Raw genomic sequence first — 20,752 nt, forward strand, 5'->3', positions numbered from 1 at the left:
TCTCTGTTCCTCTCTCTCCCTCTCTCTCTCTCTCTCTCTCTCTCTCTCTCTCTCTCTCTCTCTCCTCTCTCTCTCTCTCTCTCTCTCTCTGTTCCTCTCTCTCCCTCTCTGTTCCTCTCTCTCCCTCTTTGTGCTGACAATCAAGCCAAACACCAACATCATCAAATATACAGTTGAAACCAGATATTTATGTACTCTTCAGATAAAAACACCTTTTTAATTGTAACATCAAATCAGACTAAATGTTTATTTTTTAGATTGATAAATATAAAAAACATATTTGTTAACTTTAAGAGTAAAGAGAGAAACTATCTGTATTTCTTAATTGCAAATGGCACCAAATTGTATTCAAAATTGAGCCAATTGATTTTCCCATGTCACAGAAACAGGCTCTGTGTTTTGCCTTATATGCATCCACAGGTGTGCCACCACTTTACTCACATGGACTCTACTAACCAATCAGAAGCTTCTTAAGCTCAGAATGGAATCGTCTGCAGTTTCTTATTAATCAACAATAAACTTAGTGTATATGTACTCCTAAATTTGATGAAAGTGATAAAAAATAGACAGCTCTGTCTCTCTTTATTCTGACATTTAACTAATTCAAAAGATATTTCAACATTTATTTATCCAAAACAAAAAAGTTTACTCTAAATTCATGTTTAACAGTAAAAAAAAGTTACTGTTTTTTTCCCTAAAGTGTATGTAAATATCTGATTTCAACTGTGAATATACTGCTGTGTATTGAAATTCCTCTTGTTTTGCATAGAAATATACTGAACAACATACAAAGCATAATATATAAAATAACATCTACCTGAGTTTTTTCTTTGAAAGAAGCTCCTTATGTCCATTGTTGTGTTCATCGGTACATAACCGGTTTAGAGAGCTTTGTTTAGTCGTGGAGGGAAACAACTGACAATATGAAATAAACACACATGTAAGCTAAGACTCTCTAAAAAAACAGCATTGTTGTTGTTCGGCTTTTCATTTCACCATTTGTTGATTCACTCGAAGAGCAAGTAACGTAATATGGGTCAAGTGATCAGTTTGATATCAATCTTTTGTGATACACCGTCATATTTACATTATTTGTACAGTACGAATGATTTGCTTTGGTACCTCTGTCTGCCTTTTTGCACTGCTCTCTCCCCCCTCGCTCACATGTGCTGTGCTCAGTCGCCTAGTGCCTGAACTTGGATCATACCAAAATTAGGGGGAATTTATGACTGTGCACTATGGATATTGTGTGTAGTTTTGTGTTTTATACAGTTGTCATTCAGGCATCTAACTATGAAACAAATGACACTGCAAAAGACCCTGGGGTTCTGAAAAAACAACCCGGGCTTAAGCCCTGGCTTTGTTGTGACCCTACTAGCCATTACTCAAACCCCTGTTGTTTTGTTGTTGTTGTTGTTGTTTTGTTTTGTTTGTTTTTTGTTTTAAAGCCACTTTACAATGTGCTCTGTGAATTTCCCTTTCATAGCCTAACTATTACTGGCATTCCCATAGTGTTGAAACATTAAACTTACTAAAACAGTTACTGGTAATGGTAAAAATGATTTTTAAAATATCTTTGTCAGCATTAGCAAAATATGCATTGTCATTATTAGTTTCCAATGACACAAGTCATTCTCTCCATTCCCTATCAAAACTTTGTAATTAGTTTTTTTTATTGCACATACAGAGATGCTCACAATTTATTCGTTATTTTATCTTCACTAATCTATAGTAAATTAGTCACAGGGCAAGAGGCAGGGTACACCCTGGCCAATCTGATTAATGTAAATGTCAATCTGTCTCAAACCTCTCCTACACATTAACAAATAATTACTGTGTCAATTAAACGAGAATTACATAATGAAATAAGTCGTTTTAAATCCTCCATTCACACACAAACAACTGGCTCATATCATAATCTGTGTATTTGTAAACATCAGTCTAAATACTTTGCTGATGATTTATTTAGACTTAACAAATCCTCAAGAAATCACCTAAACAACTTGTTTGCACTTGATGATATACATGGATTGTTAATCCTTAGTCTAATAAATCCAGTGTATAAAAATACTGTCATTAGATATGCTCTAGTAAATTGTGTCTAATTATACTGATGGTCAGTTCTGTGTTTAGGTGTGATGCAATGAGCCCAACATTTGCTGCAACTCTGCTAGGCTGACTCGTTATTGACAGTGACTGATTATGGTGGGTTCCACATATGATATAATTGCTGCTGGTTTGAGCACATATGTCAAGTGAAGATAGGTTCTGAATTTCCTGTTTTGGAACTACAGTTTAAAAATTAAGCTAAAGGTAAGTTAGCATGGTGTGTAGGGCAGTGCAAACATCACCCTCCTTTCATCTGTAGAAACATTGCTTTGAGAGTGCCTTGGAAATAAAAGGCACAAAACTCTAAAATAAAAGAAAATGAAAAACAAAAAAGCAATAGAAAATTTCTTGTTGCAAGACTGCTGCTCTTAGCTCAAGGCCACATCTGCTCCTATATATCAAAGCCAGAGCAAGTTTTGTCTAGGTTACATAAGCATGTCCCATTACACCAGGTGAGAACTGCTGCTCTGGAAGGCTACCTATATAAACCCAGAGGAAAACCCACATTATGTAACTGATAGCTCCAGTACTCAGACTCTGTGTGAGTCACATTCAGAGGTATTATAAAACAGAACCTGTACGCCATTAGAATAAAGCATGATACAGTGGAACACACAAGTGATATACACAAATCTGATTATTTCTATGTTTTGTTTGTTCCTAGTGTAATTTAATTTCTTAATGCATGACAGGCATGGCAATACTGAAACAGAATTTAGTTAAAGTATATAAAACAGTGAAGCTTTCTTAAGCTGGATAGGCCCCTGCTCTGCTGTTGAGTAATGTTGATGGGTTGTCAGGCTGGGCTGACTACCAGTAAAAGTAAAGAATGCATCCAAGTTCAGTTACATGTTTGGGTGAAGAGGTCTCACGCTGTGTGATTGTGTATGCTGGGATGATGTAACAAGCATATCATTGTTGCTGTAATTCTTGAACAGCATGAGGATAGAAAAGTTGCAGAGAAGCGATGCTTTTTCAGAGTAAGTCAAACCAACGGAGGGAGAAACATCACAGCATGACTAAACTGAAATTCTATCAATCCAGTTTCTTTTAAGACTTTCTTTCTCTCACACCAAAAGATACTTTGTAACAAATGGCATGCCATCACCCTATCAGAATACATCACGAAGGAAAGATTCCAAGAGCCGCCGTTGTTGCATTCTCGAGCCACCATCTTTTACAGGTTTTCAGTCAGAACCAAATAAACAATATCTATGAATAATTGTTATAAAACGAACAAAGGGAAAAAAAATGAATACTAATCCATTTGTCTCATCTCATCCAGCTGCTGTAATATTTTGTGTGATGCCATTGCTACAGAAAAGGATTATGGCCACTTTTTTTTCTTTTTCAGAATTTAATAGAACATCTGTCCTTCCACTTTAGTGTTTGTGGTTAAGAGATTATGAAGCATATTGGAAATGGACTTTTCTGAAGGGCTAAGTTGAGACATTTCACCATTCAGTTTTGTTTCCTTGTGATTATAGCTGGACTTGTATCGTTTTTACCTTTTTTTGTGTAGTTATATATTATTACAGCAAAACATGGTCTTGAAGACATCCATCCACTTCCGCTTATCCTTTCAAGGTCGCGGGGGGCGCTGGAGCCTATCCCAGCTGTCATAGGGCAAGAGGCGGGGTACACCCTGGACAGGTTGCCAGTTTGATGCAGGGCTAACACACAGGGACAGACAACCTAATTTGGATTATCCAATTAACCTATCCCCACAAGCTGCATGTCTTTGGACGGTGGGAGGAAGCCAGAGGGAACCCACGCAAACACGGGGAGAACATGCAAACTCCACACAGAAAGACCGGCCTGATGGTGGAATTGAACTAAGGACCTTCTTGCTATGCGGCAACAGTGCGAACCAGTGTGCCACCGTGCTACCTTGAAGTCACCTGCATGATAATACTATGGCAATTATTTGTATGTCTGGAGAGAGTTTATAACATAATGGCATCACAACAGTGATGTTCAACGAAAGGTGTGTTGTTAGAACTGATTGCGGCTGGTGTTATCCCTTTTCCAGTCTGTAGTCTTGATGAAAAGTCAAAATGAAATTTATAGATCCAATTAGATTTTGTAGCTAAAGCTTATTTTAATATTCACAAGCACTGCTCACTCTGGAAAAACTGTTTTTTAAAGTGCCCTTTTGCTTGAGAGAAGCTTTGTGATTTCTGAAAATTATGATGAGAACACAAAGCCTTTTGTTCTATTTGCATTCAGTGTTGGAGTTTCATTGATGTACTTGTAACAAATCAGTCAAACTTAATCTATGTAGTGCATATGAACTGTGCTTTACAAGTGACTGATAAATGCTTTTGTTGGCAAGGATAGATTTGAGGCTCAATGCAGCTAAAAAAAAATAACCTATAAGGGTCAGTACCAGCACTGTGACACTTTGTAATGGCAGATTTATGGTCCTCCTTAGGAGGGCTACCCTACATGTAAACATTAGGGGTGCAACGATACACAAAATTCACGGTTCGGTTCGGTTCGATACCTTGGTGCCACGGTTCAATATTTTTTCGATACCAAAAAAATGTTCATGCCTTTTTAATTTGTCATTTATTAAAATTATAAATATATATTTTAACACAAAAGTACAGTTTTTAAATTTAATGTTGCTGAAACAACAAAGTAATAAAAAAAATAAAAACATCTGATTGAGGAATCACTCATCTTTGGAAAAGAGGGTTTATTACAGAGAAATGTCTCTTTCCAAAATAAAAGCTATACTATACGCTTCTTCTGGGCTATATTCTCAGCAGCATATTAAATATATCAGGTCCCCATAAGGAGAATCATGTGCTAACGGCTGTCTAAATGACTCGGGTAAAGTTTGTAGCATGCGTGCTTGTTGTTTTTGTCTGCTTCCACTTGTCTTTGCACTAGGATGTTGTCGGAGTAAATGTGCAGTCATATTCGTTGTGTTCCCACTAGTGCTCTCAGCGTTAATCTCGTTGAAATGACGTTAACGCCACAACACGGCAAATCTCCGTTAACGAGCTACCTCGGATCGCCCCGTGCGTGGGGCTGGACGGCCATTAACGAGCTAACTGCGCCAACACACTAGTTCCCACCAATGTAATTGAGCATTGCGTGGCACATCCGACATACTGTTTTACTTTAGTCCATGACGCGCTTACCTTCAGGGTCATACGTCACAGGAAAACCAAAATAGTTCCAAACGCCAGATCTGAATGAGGGTGGGGGAGGTTCAATTTGCCATGTTGCAAGGAGAGCTTAACTTCTGTCTCGCTAGCTTGTGCTGTTCAGTGAATCTGCGTTCGACTACTCCGTCTAGGCTGCAGTGTTGCCAACTTAGCGACTTTGTCGCTATATTTAGCGAGTTTTCAGGCCCCTGACGTGAAAGCGCATATCGCTTTTACTCTCAACAAGAAGCGGGTGCTGTTTTGTGGATCAGTCAGTTCTTCTTTTACTCTTATGCTGTTTTGTGGATCACAAGGTTTAAAACTACTTATAAACACACACAGAAAGTAACTCCACCAGAGTGCCTATTTCGGGTCACTTTTGCCGGTCCAAGCCCGGGTAAAGGAGCAGGGTTGGAATTGTGACATTAAAAAAAACAATAATTGCTAAAAGAAATTTAATTTGTAGTTCTAAATAAACGCTAAATGCATTTAGGACGTTTTTTACTCACTTTATGTCTCTTCCACGATGTTATTTCTCTCTCCAACAACATAAGTTACAATTACATTAGCATGACCAATTATGCAAATTAGGCGATGATGTCATTTAGCGACTTCTAGCGACTTTTAGGACAACCGATTTTCCTTACTGAGGAGTTGGCAACACTGCTAGGCTGCACTGTCGAGTGCAGATCCACTAAGCGCTCAACACAGACAGCATCGTCAGAAGGAAAGTTGATAAAATAAATTAAAAAATTTGTATCGTTCGATACATATGCGTACCGAACCGAAAGCACTGTATCGAACGGTTCAATATCGATACGAGTATCGTTGCACCCCTAGTAAACATCTGTGACCTATATAATGAAATGATGTGTTGGATCGGTCAAAGCATTTTACTGCATAAATGACATTCAAGACATGATAAGTCATCCCACTGCTGGACATAACTTCATATTTAGGGAACATTACGTCATTTACCTCTGCTGCAACATTAGCTTAGCATTAGCAAGTGCTGCGGTGCTATGGTATTATGAGGCTCTCACTGAAAATATGTGAGTTGTGTTTAATCATTTTTAATAAACTATAATCAACTTTAGAACCATTATTGATATAATAAGACTGAAGAAGGATGAGTGATGAAACATTTCTTCCACTGAAAACGATATGTCCAGATGAACAGAATCAACTTCTCGGGATTTCCTTTGTTAGGAATCAAATGATTAAATAAAAACATTTTTTATGAAATTGCTATGTGCTATCATTAAAGAGTGGGCACGCAATGTAATAAGGGTCAAAAGCTTTGATTCAGCGCTATGACTGAATTGAATTATTGTGATTGACATGTAGAGCGCAGAAGGGATTTTTGCAAACATGCTTACACATCATAACTGGCTAATAACATGGACTGAACCACCACTCACAACCACTAGCACTTTATATAGCCTCTGTAGAAACTATCTACACCCTCACTTATCTTAACTGCACTACTGTATAGCTCTGTGTAAATAATCATTCTGTACATTCAATAATCTTTAATCCTACAACTGTTTACAACTTGCATAGTTCCCATTTCTGTATAGCTGTATATCCCAGATTCTGTAAAGTTATTTATTTCATATTCTGTATAGTTTTTCATATTTATATCCTGTTCATATCCTGTACATAGCTTGTACTCACTACAGCCTGTACATACTTATAGTTATAGAATATTCACAACATACTTCATACCGTGTACATTATAACATACCATAATAGACCCATTTCTGTAATATACTCACATATCTATATTATTGCTAATATATATTGTAATATATCTATATCACTAAAGCACTTCTGGATGGATGCAAACTGCATTTCGTTGCCCTGTACCTGTGCATGTGCAATGACAATAAAGTTGAATTCTATTCTATTCTATTCTATTCTATATTTTCTGGGCCGAGGGAGTCCAAACAGAACGTCCCAGGCTTAGATAATAAGACTTAGATGTGATGGATGAGAACATGGATGACCGAGCATGCGTCCAGACATTATTGATAAGCTTCAGAACATCTCAGATTCTTCATAACTTTACCATTGCTAACAAGATAACAGGTAAGGTGGCTAAATATTTTAGTGGAAGGTCACTTGATGAGGCATGGCTATGATTACTATAAAGTTATGAATAGTTTTAAGACTGTTTAGTTGTCACTAAGAAGGTTCTGCATCCTGTGGTCTAACAGATTCCATTCCCACATAACTCATCTTTCCCATTCTATAAAAGTCTTAAAGAAAGACTGGTAGTCACCCCTTTACAAAGACAGTATAATGAGTCTAGCAGTAACAAGAATTTACTACAGAAATGTTACATCCAGCATTTTTGGAACTTGAAGTTGAAATTTCTCTGCTCCTACATTGTGATTTTTTTTTTCAGATCTGTTTCTCTTCGCTTCCCTTTTGGAACTAGCAATACTAAATCAAATAACATTTCCGCTGCGAATCAAATATTCATGTATGCAGCAAGTGTAATATATAAACTAATAAAGAACAACTTTTGACATGCAGTGTCAAAGAATATTGGTGCCCCTGCTTCTAAAAAAGAATGAAAGGTGTTTTTGCTGATTGATCGAGTAGTCTCAGCATGAAGGTCTGGAACCAGACAGAGAGGCCTAGAGAAGCTACAGTGTATTTGACCTAGATCCTCTCTTAAAGAGTATGGAGCTTCTTTTTTCTTTCCATGGACACAGAAAGCAACGTGATTTGTCTGCAAATTCAGCTCACAAGGCATTCCTTATCAAATATTTATCCTCATTTTGGATTCAGAGCTGTATCTGTGAAGAGGAGTCTGCGAGTGAGTGTACGAACATGTGCCATCCTGATTTTTGTGCATCTGTGCGTGTATGTGTGTGCACTCTTATCCATCCATCGAGCTCTTGGCTAGGCTGTATTTTGTCAGATTAAAGAGGGTCTGATGCTGAGTGTTAAGCAGCCCCCTGTCTGGTTTGGTTTCAGTGTCTATCACAATAGTAGCCATGGGAATATCGCACTCTGCTCTGCCCTCAGGTTAGAGGCATGCTGCTACTTTGCTTAATTCACTCGCTCTCTGCTCTGTCTTGGGTCTATTTATCACACTCTCTTTCTGGCAAACCAGTGTATCTATTTCAGTTTTGTTTCTTTTTGACAAAATACTGTGCAATAATGTAGATATCAGCTCAGATCTCCAACAGCAGAGCTAAAAATACGCAGATAGCCTGATATAATCTTCTGTACCTTTGGTCTGGTGCAGATTTACACATTTATTTCTTTAATGGAGATCTTATATTGTCATATTAAGGAAACGGTGGATGCTATAGGGTGTAGCCAGGTTATGACATAAACTTATGGAGAGATCCACAAAACCCATGGTGAGGCCAATAATGCCAAATAAACTACTCAGTTAAATCCTTATCTGAAAATAAGGATTCCTGCTGGTTACATAGTGGAGGAGACGCTACAGATACTACTGTAAGAAGATAATGACAGTGCACTTAGAGGTAAATGTACAGTAGGCTGCACACCTGTTTAGTTTTCACTAACTTGTACAAGCTAAACTCAAACATTTTTTTCTTACTGCTAATGCTGCAACATAATAGATTTCTGTAATGTTAGTCAGCTCTGCATTGAAGTAACTGTAAAGTTATCATGTCTGCCTCCTTGCTCCTAAATCATGAGGAAAGGTGGTTTTAGAGATGCAGCACTGAAATGGTGACACATGTAAAGCAATCATTAATCAGTCTTTTTGTTGGAGACTGCAGGAGTTATTCAAACACCAGCATCAGGCTCGCCAGTGGCAGTCACAGGTAAGCTGCCCCCAAGGACAGTTGCTGGTCTTTTTTTAATCATAATAAAATCATAATTTAAAAAAAGCAACTGCTGTTTTAGTACCTGTTTTTGTTTTTCTTTTAGCACTGCCCTGCTACATACATACAGAGATGATTATATGACAAGGTGGTTAGCACTGTTGCCTCACAGCAACAAGGTCCTGAGCTCAATTCTACCATCAGACCCGGGTCTTTCTGTGAGGAGTTTGCATGTTCTCCCCGTGTTCATGTGAACTCTCTCCGGGTTCCCTCCCACAGTCCAAACACATGCACTTAGCGGTGATAGGTTAATCGGAAATCTTATTTTTTTGTTGCTAAATGACAGCAGTGGAACTTGGTGCAGTCTTCTGCTGTGGTAGTTTATCTGCGTCCGGGATTGATGTGTTGTGTGAGATTCTCCTCACCATATCTTGGTTGTAAGGGGTGTTTTTTTAAAGTTACGGTTGTCTTCCTATCAGCTCAAAGCAAACTGATCTGTTATTGCCAAACACAATAAATGCCTTGCTCTTCAATTTTCAGGATACTTTTCTTTATATCCAGGTCTTGTGGGATGATTGTAGACATTCCTGTTTGCTTCAGTCATCAAAATTCTGTACTGGACATTGATGTAAATGTAGGTATAGTAAGCTAGGGGGTTCTTAAAACAAAGCAGCATGTCTGTGTCATTGCATAACGCCTGAATGTCCCAAATGACCCAACCACTGTAGCCTCCTCTAGGCTGCATCACACTGCCTCTGTGATCTCTCCCCAAGGGTCCAGAGGGTTTTTCATGCCTTTGTAGTCTCAGCATAATGAATCCCACAAGTGGGGATAATAGATACACTTGTGTATAGACTCTCCTTGAAGGTATCCATGGTGTTAAACTGATTGTATGTGGGAAAAACTAAGGAAGTAATCATGAAAAAAAAATCTGTAAAAACAAAACAAGAAGCTCTCCACTTTTCCCTTTGTGTATCTGGCCAGTCTGTGTGAGAAGTGCGGCAAGTGTGTCACACTGTGGTTGGAAGCTGACAGTGGGCAAAAAGGGTCTCTGACAACCCCGCATTTTGTTTGGAGCTTACTAACCCCTGAAGGTTTTTGGTTCTGAATAACAGGGGTAAATGCACTGAGCAAAAGTTCCTCAGTGTGACCCAGTGTTGAAAACACACCTGGATGATTTATGTCCAATATCAATATCTTTTGCCACAGCAGGAATTAAAAGTAGGAATCCTTTCTTCATGGGAAATAAAGGTTGATTTATATCTATTAAGGGCTACATTGTAACTATTGTAGGCTTCAGAACTAAAGGCATCTCCTAAAATATGGAACTGCACAACACCAAAGACACGATGGGACTACTTGTTGGCTTTAAGGTCTCCTGAATATAGAGGTTGCTGGCAACAGTCACTGCAACACTTAATTCAGAAATTATTATTATTTTAAATCCAGTGTGACCATGGAAGACATGCAGTGTCCTGTGCTTTCTTGTAAATGTGTTTAGGCTTTAATGAAAACCTAATTGGTTGCCTTTGTATCTACAACCTTCTCTAATGAAGATTAGGCATTAAAAATTTTAGCTGTTTATTTATTAATATCTCTGACCACAAAGCCCATAAAGTACCATGAAGACGAAATTGTATTAAATAAAAAGGATATATATATTTTTTATCCTCAAGTAAAGAAGAGTTAGACCAAATCAAGAGAGAAATAGCTAATCTCAGCTAAATGGCTGCTAGTTGTACATATGCTGATATTATATCAATATCAGTCCTTACAGCCAAGTCCCTGCAAAAAGATATAAACTCATATTGTTAGGGGAAAACCCCTGACATTAAGGATTCAAAACTGTAGCAATCCAATATAGTCTGTGGATTTGCTGAGTCATCCAATTTCAAACTACTTGCTCTTGAAAGCTCTCGTGGCTGCATGGGATGCCTTTTGATAGGACGTGCTCATCAATCACATCGGTGATTGGGTGTAATATACTCTTAACCACGTCCTGTATCCCACTCTCTCTTATACACCGTTGCATCTTGATTTCACATTTCTTCTCCGCCTACATTTCTCTTCCTTCTTCATTCCCTGGAGTTTTCCCACACACCTTCAGATTCACACACATGCACACATTTTCTCTCCTCTGCCTCCTTCTTTTCTCACCTATACTCCCCTTTCCACTGTCAGGAGAAACCTTCACAAGCTTCCACCCTCTTCCTTTCTATCAGTCCCTCTGTTGCTTTCAGCCTCATTTTTTAAATATTACCTACCTCCTTTTGTCTGTCCTTGATTTGTAATAAGAATTCAGTGGAAGTACCATCTGATTCAGTCTCACACCCCCAGTCCCCAGCCCCCAACACGCACTAGCACCCAACACCCCTTCCTCTCATTCCAGTCTGTCATTGTATCCTAGCAACCTAACTTTAGTAGTAGTAGTAACATCCGTCTGGCATCTCCCATCAACTCGCTTGGATATTCTGCACTTTGCATTTGAATTTGTGCAGATCAATAGCATTGCTATTAATAATAGGAATAAATAAATAAATAATCCAGTTCGTTCAAGCTGTAAGAAAGTTATATGCTCTGAATTCAAGTTTTTATTGCAGCATCTTTTAAATATTTTTATGAACACATCATCCAAGATACACAGCTTTGATTCAAGCATATTCCATTCAAGTTTTGGCATTTTTACTCAGCAAATTGTAACGCCTCAACCAGGCTGAACATTGTATTATTTAAACACTGGAATTAAGCGTCATCAGAATTAGAACACATAATCCCTCCTCCAGCTTTACTCAAAATAAGATCTGCAGATTCTGGGAAAAAAATTTGAGCTTTAATTACCAGAAATGGCCTCCAACTGAGACAAGCAGTAATTCAGGGTATGCTTAGTGGGTGTGTGAAGATGCATCACTCTCACATCATCATGCTTTTCATGTGTTTAGAATTATTTTAGCATGATGTGTAAAGGCATCTTGGGAACCCTGAAAGGTGCTCAATAAATGAAATACACTTGGCAACACAAAAAATGAAAAGAAAACCCTGATAACTACTAAAATAAAGGCATACTTTTGCCCTAGACTCCCAAATGATTGAGGAAAACAAAGCAAAATCATAGCTTAAACAACTCCTTAACTGTTCAATGAAAACAAGGAGCAGAAAGTTGCAGGCTAAAGGAAAGCAGGCTGACAGGTCAGTATTAAATATCAGCATTCAGGTTCACATTTGGATGGATGGATTTTAAATGTATTACTACATTTTTGTTATTACAAGGACAAAAACACAATATTTCATGCTTACCTTTGAAAATATAGGACTTTCACCCTCAAAATAATATAATCTCTTTCTCCATACACTAAATCATTGTTTAGTGTCAAACACCTTATTTTTGTGACCTCAAATATCTTCTGTCTCACTGCTTGTACTCATCCTAGAGAGGGCAAAGTTGTATAAACAATTAAAGTGTTTTACTAATACAGAGAACCTTTAAAAGCATTGTGTGCCTTTATATGCAATTTAAGATGGTAAATCTTAGTCTGTTGTAAAGTATAGATGCCTTTTTCTGAGTGCTGCATCCTACAAAATTCAAATTCTGACCTAACTGTAGCTTTTCTCAAAAAGAAGGCAACCTAGGTCATACTGCTAACCTTAAAGGGAATATTTTTTCCTAAATAAATGTCAACATCACTGTCTAGCTATCACAGCTCCAGAAGTTGAAGCAGAATGACATCATATCCAGGTAACTTTTGAGTTAAGTCAAATTAAGATTCTGTTCATCTGGACCAGCAGCTCTGTACACTGACTCGATAAGAAAAAATCGAAAACTGCTCCTCCGTCCAGATGAACAGAATCAACCTTTCAGGATGAAGTTGGTTCACTTCTTACAGGTAATATCGCAATGGTAACACATACTGTGAACATAACCTACTTTGCAACACATGTTCCAGAAGAAGAATGGCTATAGCTCACGAAGTAGAGCAGGTCAACTACTTAATCAAAAGGTTGGTAGTTTGATACTTGGCTGCATGCCAAATACCCTTGGGCAAGACACTAACCTCCAAGCTTCTATTGGAGTGTGAATGTTAGTTAGAAAGCACTCTAGGAGCATACTTCAATAGACATGTACAGAGGTGATAAGGAAGTGTTGGGTCGGTGTGATGTTAAGGAGAGAAATGGTAAGGAGGCAGTTGGTAGTGGATTTTGCAAAAAGGATAGAAATGGCTGTGATGAACACTCACTTCAAGAAAAGGGAGTGTACATAGGGTGACATATGAAAATAGAGAAAAGGTTCACCAGTCAGGCTATGTCTTGTGCAGAGGGTGCAATCTGAAAGAGATATGAAACTGCAAGGTGGTGTCAGGGGAGAATGTAGCTAGACAGTATCAAATGTTAGTCTGTAGAATAACTTTAGAAATCTGCAATAGGAAGCAAGTGAAGGCAGAAGCAATGATTAAATTGTGAAAATTGAAGAAGAATTTCCAAAGTTCTGGTGAGGTAAATTTTAAAGAAGGTGTTTGATGTATCCACTGGAAAGATGAATGAGACTTTGAGGTGGAATGAGGTAGTGCAGAAAGGTAGAGGAGAGGAGCAGTTTTTGATTTTGATTATCGGGTCAGGTATACAGAGCATGCAGTACAAACAGTGAAGGCAATGAGGTGCCGTCTAGCTGTTTTCCATTAAAATCATGTCACAGCACCTGGTCAACATCCTCCGTAAGGTGAGTCAGAGTCTATTTTCGTCCCTCTAGTTTCTGGAATGAACAGGCATTAGCTATAAAGATTAAGGGGAGTGGAGGTTTAAATCTATTACTCTTTAGCCAACTGCATTTGTTGGTCCATTGGCCTCTTTTCTGACTCTGCTCACAATGTCTTCTTTGCTGCCTTGTTTGTGCCAACGATTGCCTGAGTGGTCTGATGACTTCAAGAAGGATCAATGTAGCTGCTGAAAGTTGGTGTGGCTTCCAAATGATTTTCAGGAGTTCATTGCAGCTGTATTGCAGTGCCAGTGAAACGCAAAGAAAAGGTGGATTAGATCAAAGTTGCTAGAACTGTGCACTGGAGCCCCTCAGGGCTGTGAGCTCAGCCCAGTACTGTTCATCCTACTTACAACTTTGCCACAATGCACAGTTTGAACCACATCATCAAGTTCGGCGATAACACGACTGTAGTGGGTCTCATCAGCAAGTACAATGAATCAGCATACAGAGAGGAGGTGCAACAGCTAACGGACTGGTGGAGAGTCAACAACTTGTCTCTGAACGTTGCCAAAACAAAAGAGATGATTGTTGACTTCAGTAGAGGACTGAGAGATCACTGTCTAATTAACATTGATGGATCCTCTGTGGAGGTCATCAAGAGCATCCAATTCCTTGGTTTTCACCTGGCAGAAAACCTCTCCTGGTCACTCAACACCAGCTCCATAATTAAGAAAGCTCCTCAGCTTCTCTACTTCCTGCGGAAGCTGAGAAAAGCCCATCTCCCATCATCCATTCTCACTAGCTTCTGCAGAGGGAATATCGAGAGTGTACCGAGCAGCTTCATCACTGTCTGGTGTGGTAATTGCACCGTATTGGTAATCGGGCTTGGTTAGCCTGTGGGACTTTGGAGGCAGCTGATAGGTACTGACAGGCCAAGCGGAATGCGGCGCAGGCAGTGGCTGAAGCAAAAACTCGGGTGTGGGAGGCCATGGAAAAAGACTTTCGGACTGCCTAAGTGCTGGTGGAGCACTGCTGACTTCGACTGAGAAAATTGATTGGCGGTGGACAATGTTCCCTCTAATTTTTCATGTGTCTGAGCGAACACACAAACTCCCAGAGCGGTCCCCTGGACCACTGAGCAACAGCAGACGTGAGCACTGTGGTCACGCCAGCATCAAATCCATCCAAGTTACATGGTTTATTACAATAATCAAATTACAGCATTTACATTTATGTTAGACTACTTTTAATTAACTGCTTTAGCCCACTTACAATGAAAATTAATAAAAATCTTGTTCTTGACCTGTGTAGTATGTTAACACTATTGGAAGTAAAAATAACTTGAATTCCAATTTTGAAAACACAACTTTCTCTTTTTTATTTTTATTTTTTATAAAGCTCTGACTTGTATTATGAGTCTGTGGTCTGGGAGAGAGTCCTGTAACTCTCTGTCTGCAAAATATAGTATTTAAATGATCAATGTTGGGCAATTAATTATATAGTTACTTCTTCAAAAAAGTAACTGAGTTATGCAAACAGCAAAGTTTTTTGCAGCTGTTTACCTAAAAATGAAGCCAAGGCATTTTTTAAAATAAACATTTCAAACTATTTACAGAACAATCAGTTGTTCTGCATCAAATCTGATGCCACACAAATTATTTGTGCCACTCCAAAAAAAATTTTCTGTCCACTATGAGATAAAGGAGAACAACAGCCTAATACCTGCAGGCCTGACAACAGGAGATGTATCACTGCTGTAACACCTGTAACATTCAACAGTCGTCTCATTGTTCTGACACACACAAAAAAACTATTGACTACACTACACACTAACTACACAAGATTTGCGCTAAACGTCGCAAATGTCTCACATCTCAAAACACCGCCGTCACTCCAAAACTTCCCCGTCCTAAACAACTAAATGCCATGTTGCCATATCATTTTTTGATAGGTCGACATGGTTCATTTTTCCACCAATAGGAAAGGGTGGGGTTTTTTGGTTTTGGCTTTTCTCACAGGCGGAGAGTGCTTTCGAGTGTTTTCCTTATAAAATGCCATTTTTACCGTTTCTTCCAGCACTAAATATAAGCAACAATAGTATTCAGGAAGAAAACCAAACATTGCATATATTTTCATCTGTACATCATCTGGCCCATCCACTACCTCCACGGATTTCCTTCTCATGGACTTCCCTCCCGAGCTCCCACGGTCCCGCTCTAATCGTAAGCCAACTGGTCTAACTCAGTTTTGATGTGTTTCCTCCGCTTCCCAGCTCCCTAGTAATCTTCTCCCCCTTTCTGTTGCAGCCTCCCACGGTCCCGATTCCAGCTTTGTCGCGTCATTGTTTCCCCGGGTTTTTTAGTTCCTCGTTTTGCTCCTTTGGTTTTCCCAGGTCGCCTTTTGTTATAATAAAGTGTCATTTTCTGCTAGCGCTTGAGTCTGCGCTTGGATCCTTTTGTGCATGTGAGCCGCGGCGCATGACAGTCTGGACTCAATCTACACATGTTCACTCTTTTTCTTCAAATCCCTTGGAATCACGCTATTTAACATCATTAAAGTCCTGGTTAAGGTCAGGATAAGGTTATGGTTAGGGCTGGAATACAGGGCTGGAACGTCTATTACCGTGGGAGCGTCATTCCACTGGATTTCATCCATAACCCGGCGCGTACCATAAGAACGCGGAAGGTCTCCTTTCGCATTCCTCAGGAACACCGCGGGACGTGACAAAATGTCAGCATGTTACGCCTCGGGAGTGAGAACGGGCTCTTTTTTTCATAACTCTGGTTTTACGTGGCCTATCAACACAATTTAAAAACTGGTATAAAGTCCAAACTTTTTCCGTCAATTGTTCCGTCTGTCCTGCTCACATCTCCAATGGTTGTACACGTTGTCATTAACGTGGCTTCACTCCACATCAGCCACGCCGCTTTGCTAGCTAAAACACCGGTGTCGGCACCTGTCATAGCCTGTCAACGACGTTGATTAGCTGCGCATGTACGAATGTGAATCGCATTATTGGCTATGGGATAAGGTGGCATCGTTGTAATCCCATACGGGATCAGCCAGTCACTTACTGACTAACACTGCAAAACAGAATTGTTAAAGCTTTAATTTTAATTTCAATTCAGGTTAGATTTTTTTGTGCGCAACGCAGATTTTCTGTGCGCAGAGACCGTGCCAGCAGTGCGCAATTGCGCACGTGCGCAGCTTAGAGGGAACTTTGGCAGTGGAAGGAATACTTCGAGGACCTCCTTAATCCCACTGGCATGTCTTTCGTGGAGGAAGTAGAGTCTGGGGACAAAAGGGATGACCCACCAGTTAAAGAACTCCTTGGTGGCAGAGCCCCTTGGGTGGATGATGTCCGAGTTCCTGAAGGCTCTGGATGTTGTAGGGCTGTCTTGGTTGACACGCTTCTACAATGTTGCGTGGAGATCAGGGGCAGTATCCCTGGATTGGCAGACCTGGGTGGTGGTTCCCATCTTTAAGAAAAGGGACTGGAGGGTGTGTTACAAGTACAGAGGAATCACACTCCTCAGCCTTCCAGGAAAGGTCTATACCAGGGTGCTGGAGAGGAGAGTCCGTCCGTTGGTCGAACCTCAGATACAGGAAGAACAATGCGGTTTTTGTCCTGGCCATGGAACACTGGATCAGCTCTTCATCCTCTCAAGGATACTCACAGTCTACATGTGTTTTGTGGACTTGGAGAAGGCATTCGACCGTGTCCCCGAGGGTGTCCTGTGGGGGGTGCTCCAGGAGTATGGGGTGTCTGGCCTATTGCTATGAGCCATTCCATCCTTATACGACTGTTGCAAGAGCTTGGTCCTCATACCTGGCAATAAGTCGGACTCTTTCCCGGTGGGTGACGGGCTCCACCAAGGCTGCCCTTTGTCACAGATTCTGTTCATAATTTTTATGGGATGTTGCTAACTCCGGGTCAATAACAGGCACCACACCCGCAGTAGATGTGCTCGGTGTGAGCTCTTGCAGCAAGCTATCAAATACGGTGCATTTCTCGGCTTTAAAAAACCCCCGCTATGCGTCGCCAGGTGTTCCATCAGATTCAAGGTGTTACCTCCTTTGCACAGTATCACAAACCTAGCAGCATTATGGAAGACCCCATGCACCCCTCACACACACTCTTCACCCTGATGCCTTCTGGGAAGAGGTACCGGGGAATTCGGGCCCTCACTGCCAGACTGCAAAAAAGTTTCTTCCCCCAAGCTGTCAGGCTCCTGAACACTCAGTGACTGGACTGACACACACACACACACACACACACACACACACACACACACACACACACACACACACACACACACACACACACACACACACACACCTTCATACATGTCACTACCAAGCACTTATCTGCACAATCTCATACACACAAACCTGCACTGTGGGGCTCACACTGTGAGGCCCAAATAAGGCCCTGTGGGCAAGCCCCATTGCGTTTTGACTGTGGGCTGTCCACAGAAAAGTATCACAGGGGCCCAATGGGGTAAAAAAAACCCACTGTTGGGCTTTCCTGCATTAACCAACAGGTGGCCGATTAGTGTTTCTGTGGGCACCACACAAAATTGTTCCACATGTAAATTGTTATACACTTCCGACATTAACAAAACATCCCAAAATGAAACTTTTTCTTACTTACAAGTGTAGAAAATGCATCAACAAATTTTTATTTTGGCTGTAAAAGAATTCTGTTGGATAATGTCAACTTCTGTTTACACATACAGTTGTAGATTGATGGAGTTGGATAACATTTCTGTAACAGATTTAGTTTAGAATGGATGACAGAGTTTTCAAACATTAAAAATTCATTAGAACAGCATACTTCTTTCTGCTACCAGAGATCAAAACAGCTGCATCAAAGCATTATGACACCATTGCCTTAATTCTGAATGAAAGAAAGCAGACTCAACCCAAACTCAATCTCAGTCCAGTGCATTTGTCATGCAGTGTACTATCATCAATACCACACATACCATATATGATCCTCAGTACTGCTCTAAAAATGACAAAAAACTCACAATGCACGTAAATGTTGGGTCAGGAAGACTTTTAAAGAAACAGCTGATTTGGTATTTAGTACTTATAGTTCTGAGATGGAACAGGAGAGCAACAAACTCTAATGGTAGTTTGCTGCCATCTAGTGGAATATGAAGTCATTACAAACATGCTCTATGAAAAGAGCATCAGCCATCAGAGCCATATGTAAGCATTGAAAATTTGATGTCTGTTGTTTGTTTTGTTGCTATCTTTCTAGTAGATGAAATTCATTAATTATTTATAATCAGCTGATTGTTGATCATCCAGAAAATAATTTGTATAAGGTAATAACACACGATCACAAGACATCTTTTGTGACTTTAGGGAGTAATTATTAAACATTCTTGCTACTGGTAAAAGGGGAATTTCCTATATTAGCAATGTGTAACCCAAGTTAAAAGCTGCTGATGAATCAACCAATCACACACTGCTCTATAATTCGATATAAATTACCAAGTCACTTCCTTCTCTTTATCTCACTCATGGTCATGGCACATAAGTCACAGCTAATAGGAAAAATTAAATTTAACCCAAATGACAAAATTTCATTAACCAAAAAGAATCAAAACTATAATTAACTTTACGAGCTGTGTTGCTCATCATGTCAGCAGTAGGATAAATGTTTAGTGTATGCTGCTGCGTACACTAAAACCTCAAATAACCAGGCTGAAGTCTAGTGAACAAATAGCACAGTGCTGGGTGGGAGGAACGAGAGCAAAGATTGAGATAGTCAGCTCTCCTGGGAGCCTGTCCAGCTGCACTGATTACCTCTGCCTACCACAAACCTGAAAAGCAACACAGAGAGACAGTAAGGGAAAAGGCTCACCCAAGCTAGTGTGAGCCTTCCTAAGGTGAACCTGGCCTCTTTGTCTGTGCCCTGTTCAAGGAAGGTTGTTTACCATCTGCTTCATTTGTCAGAAAAAAAAATCAAAACTTGTGCCATATTTAATTTAATTTTTTAAATGCAAAAATATATAAATCCTCTCCAGTGGACTCAGAGTCAAATAAAATAAGATAAATATGCAATCCAAACTAAGGCATAAAAATAATCTTTACTCTGTCTTCTCAGAAGGCTTCATGAGTTTTTGTACATGTGTTTCTGCATGTTTAAGTGAATGTGTCAATGAGTGAATGTGGTAGTTTGTGTCTGTAAGCCTTTAAAGGAGAATGTGGTGGTTACAATGAAGAGAAGTGAGCCTTGCCCTGTGCTTTGATGCAACGTTTTTGTGCTGCTGAACACAAGATGTTATTATATTATATAATTCCTGTGCCCAACCTAAAATCCTTCAGGTCAGTGGTTCAGAGTTTTACAAGCCCATGTACATTTTTATTGGCTTGTAAAAAAAAAAAAGCTTTCATTTGTATATTTTAAATATTAACACACTTTAATTGAGGCAGTGATTTCTGTTATTTCACTTTCGATCTGTTAAATGTTATGAAAAACCTCAAAATAAATCTGGTCTAGTACACCTCATGCCCTGATTTAGACTCACCCCTGTTTGCTGCAGGTGTGCATCATGTAAACAGCTGTATAATTTAAACATATTATCAGAATAAGTTAACTGTACATCTGCATATTGTAATACAACTTCAGGGTTTTTTTTTGCTGTGTAACACAAAGAGTGGTGGATAGAGCAGCTAAAAGGTGTGTTTGATAATGAACTAGCTTTTAAAGGTTTTAATGGTGGTTACAGGAGCGGTGCTGCTGTTTTAGATGCTAGAAACAGGTTTTCTTTGATTCAACCTGAGCTCACTGTCTCAGTAACAGCTCCATCTGTTAACACAGACACATCAAGTATAAAAGGAAGCTTAGGTTTCTTTCTATGGTTCTGATGTTCTCAATTGTTCTATCCCGTACTTATAAAACTGTCAGCCTTTGTTTGAGCCAGTTGTGTATTTTCACTTTTCTCCTCTGTGTAAAGTGAAAT

The sequence above is a fragment of the Aulonocara stuartgranti genome (genome assembly GCF_965226115.1).
Source record: "Aulonocara stuartgranti genome assembly, chromosome: 4".
In the NCBI taxonomy this organism is placed as follows: Eukaryota; Metazoa; Chordata; class Actinopteri; order Cichliformes; family Cichlidae; genus Aulonocara; species Aulonocara stuartgranti.